Below are 4209 nucleotides of genomic sequence, written 5' to 3' on the forward strand. Positions count from 1 at the left end.
CTCGGCTGGTAATCCTCCTTTCATGCAGAATCTTAAGGTCCTAGCTTATGTCCAAGGCACCAAAGCCAGCTAAAATGTCAATAATCGATACCTAAAACTTGGATTGTACTACTTCTTACTGGCTACTACATCAACTTAGAAGCTTCATCTGTGTTCTACAATGGTGCTTTTAGTGTCTCCGCATACCGCAGCACGCGACATAGCTTTGCAGACGATAAGTACAACCGTTTCAGAGAGAAGAGCGGCCAATGTGAGGATCTGGCTTTAAGTCGATTCGATAACAAATGACGAAAACGGACGGATTTCTCAGGATTTTACTACATATGAACACTTTTCACATTGTCCCGTGGAACTCCGCTGCTGATCCTCCTTTCATGCAGAATCTTATGGTCCTAGCTCATGTCCAAGGCACCAAAGCCAGCTAAAAAGTCAATAATCGATACCTAAAACTTGAATCGTACTAATTCTTACTGGCTATTACATCAACTTAGAAGCTTCATCTGTGTTCTACTATGGCGCTTTTAGTGTCTCCACATACCGCAGCACGCGACATAGGTTTGCAGACGATATGTACAACCGTTTCAGAGAGAAGAGCGGCCAATATGACGATCTGGCTTTAAGTTGATTCCATACCAAATGACGAAAACTGACGGATTTCTCAGGTTTTTACTACATATGAACACTTTTCACATTCTCCCATGCAACGCGGCTGCTAGTCCTCCTTTCATACTGAATCTTAAGGTCCTAGCTCATGTCCAAGGCATCAAAGCGAGCTAAAAAGTCAATAGTCGATACCTAAAACTTGAATTGTACTACTTCTTACTGGCTATTACATCAACTTAGAAGCTTCATCTGTGTTCCACTGTGGTGATTTTAGTGTCTCCGCGTAACGCAGCACGCGACATAGCTTTGCAGACGATAAGTACAACCGTTTCAGAGAGAAGAGCGGCCAATGTGACGATCTGGCTTTAAGTTGATTCCATAACAAATGACGAAAACGGACGGATTTCTAAGGTTTTTACTACATTTGAACACTTTTCACATTCTCCCATGCAACTCGGCTGCTAGTCCTCCTTTCATACTGAATCTTAAGGTCCTAGCTCATGTCCAAGGCATCAAAGCCAGCTAAAAAGTCAATAATCGATACCTAAAATTTGAATTGTACTACTTCTTACTGGCTATTACATCAACTTAGAAGCTTCATCTGTGTTCCACTGTGCTGATTTTAGTGTCTCCGTATAACGCAGCACGCGACATAGCTTTGCAGACGATAAGTACAACCGTTTCAGAGAGAAGAGTGGCCAATGTGACGATCTGGCTTTAAGTCGATTCGATAACAAATGACGAAAACGGACGTATTTCTCAGGTTTATACTACATATGAACACTTTTCACATTCTCCCGTGCAACTCGGCTGCTAGTCCTCCTTCCATGCAGAATCTTAAGGTCCTAGCTCATGTCCAAGGCACCAAAGCCAGCTAAAAAGTCAATAATCGATACCTAAAACGTGAATTGTATTACTTCTTACTGGCTATTACATCAACTTAGAAGCTTCATCTGTGTTCTACTATGGTGCTTTTAGTGTCTCCGCATACCGCAGCACGCGACATAGCTTTGCAGACGTTAAGTACAACCGTTTCAGGGAAAAGAGCGGAAAATGTGACGATCTGGCTTTAAGTCGATTCGATAACAAATGACGAAAACGGACGGATTTCTCAGGTTTTTACTACATATGAACACTTCTCACATTCTCCCGTTCAACTCGCCCGCTTGTCCTCCTTTCATGAAGAATCTTAAGGTCCTAGCTCATGTCCAAGGCACCAAAGCCAGCTAAAAAGTAAATAATCAGTACCCAAAACTTGAATTGTACTACTTCTTACTGGCTATTACATTAACTTAGAAGTTTGATCTGTGTTCTACTATGGTGCTTTTAGTGTCTCCGCATACCGCAGCACGCGACATAGCTTTGCAGACGATAAGTACAACCGTTTCAGAGAGAAGAGCGGCAATGTGACGATCTGGCTTTAAGTCGATTCCATAACAAATGACGAAAACGGACGGATTTCTCAGGTTTTTACTACATATGAAGACTTTTCACATTCTCCCGTACAACTCGGCTGCTAATCCTCCTTTCATGCAGAATCTTAAGGTCCTAGCTTATGTCCAAGGCACCAAAGCCAGCTAAAATGTCAATAATCGATACCTAAAACTTGAATTGTACTACTTCTTACTGGCTATTACATCAACTTAGAAGCTTCATCTGTGTTCTACTATGGTGCGTTTGGTGTCTCCGCATACCGCAGCACGCGACATAGCTTTGCAGACGATAAGTACAACCGTTTCAGAGAGAAGAGCGGCCAATGTGACGATCTGGCTTTAAGTCGATTCGATAACAAATGACGAAAACGGACGGATTTCTCTGCTTTTTACTACACATGAACACTTTTCACATTCTCCCGTTCAACTCGGCTGCTGGTCCTCCTTTCATGCAGAATCTTATGGTCCTAGCTCATGTCCAAGGCACCAAAGCCAGCTAAAAAGTCAATAATCGATACCTAAAACGTGAATTGTATTACTTCTTACTGGCTATTACATCAACTTAGAAGCTTCATCTGTGTTCTACTATGGTGCTTTTAGTGTATCCGCATACCGCAGCACGCGACATAGCTTTGCAGACGTTAAGTACAACCGTTTCAGGGAGAAGAACGGCCAATGTGACGATCTATCTTTAAGTCGATTCGATAACAAATGACGAAAATGGACGGATTTCTCAGGTTTTCACTACATATGAACACTTCTCACATTCTCCCGTTCAACTCGCCCGCTAGTCCTCCTTTCATGCAGAATCTTAAGGTCCTAGCTCATGTCCAAGGCACCAAAGCCGGCTAAAATGTCAATAATCGATACCTAAAACTTGAATTGTACTACTTCTTGCTTGCTATTACATCAACTTAGTAGCTTCATCTGTGTTCAATCATGGTGCTTTTAGAGTCTCCGCATACCGCAGCACGCGACATAGCGTTGCAGAAGATAAGTACAACCGTTTCAGAGAGGAGAGCGGCCAATGTTACGATCTGGCTTCAAATCGATTATATAACAAATGACGAAAATGGACGGATTTTTCAGGTTTTTACTACATATGAACACTTGTCACATTCTCCCGTGCAACTCGGCTGCTAGTCCTCCTTTCATGCAGAATCTTAAGGTCCTACCTCATGTAGAAGGCATCAAAGCCACCTAAAAAGTCAATAATCGATACCTAAAACTCTAATTGTACTACTTATACTGGCTATTACATCAACTTAGAAGCTTCATCTGTGTTCCACTGTGGTGATTTTAGTGTCTCCGCATACCGCAGCACGCGACATAGCTTTGCAGACGATAAGTACAACCGTTTCAGAGAGAAGAGTGGCCAATGTGACGATCTGGCCTAAAGTCGATTCGATAACAAATGACGAAAACGGACGGATTTCTCAGGTTTTTACTACATATGAACACTTTTCACATTCTCCCGTGCAACTCGGCTGCTAGTCCTCCTTTCATGCAGAATCTTAAGGTTCTAGCTCACGTCCAAGGCACCAAAGCCAGCTAAAAAGTCAATAATCGATACCTAAAACTTGAATTGTACAACTTCTTACTGGCTATTACACAACTTAGAAGCTTCATCTGTGTTCCACTATGGTGACTTTAGTGTCTCCGCATAACGCAGCACGCGGCATAGCTTTGCAGACGATAAGTACAACCGTTTCAGCGAGAAGAGCGGACAATGTGACGATCTGCCTTTAAGTCGATTCGATAACAAATAACGAAAACGGACGTATTTCTCAGATTTTTACTACATATGAACACCTTTCACATTCTTTCGTGCAACTCGGCTGCTAGTCATCCTTTCATGCAGAATCTTAAGGTCCTAGCTCATGTCCAAGGCACCATAGCCAGCTAAAATGTCAATAATCGATACCTAAAACTTGAATTGTACTACTTCTTACTGGCTATTACATTAACTTAGAAGTTTGATCTGTGTTCTACTATGGTGCTTTTAGTGTCTCCGCATACCGCAGCACGCGACATAGCTTTGCAGACGATAAGTACAACCGTTTCAGAGAGAAGAGCGGCCAATGTGACGATCTGGCTTTAAGTCGATTCGATAACAAATGACGAAAACGGACGGATTTCTCTGGTTTTTACTACACATGAACACTTTTCACAT

This window comes from Schistocerca gregaria, unplaced genomic scaffold (assembly GCF_023897955.1).
Source record: "Schistocerca gregaria isolate iqSchGreg1 unplaced genomic scaffold, iqSchGreg1.2 ptg000043l, whole genome shotgun sequence".
NCBI lineage: Eukaryota > Metazoa > Arthropoda > Insecta > Orthoptera > Acrididae > Schistocerca > Schistocerca gregaria.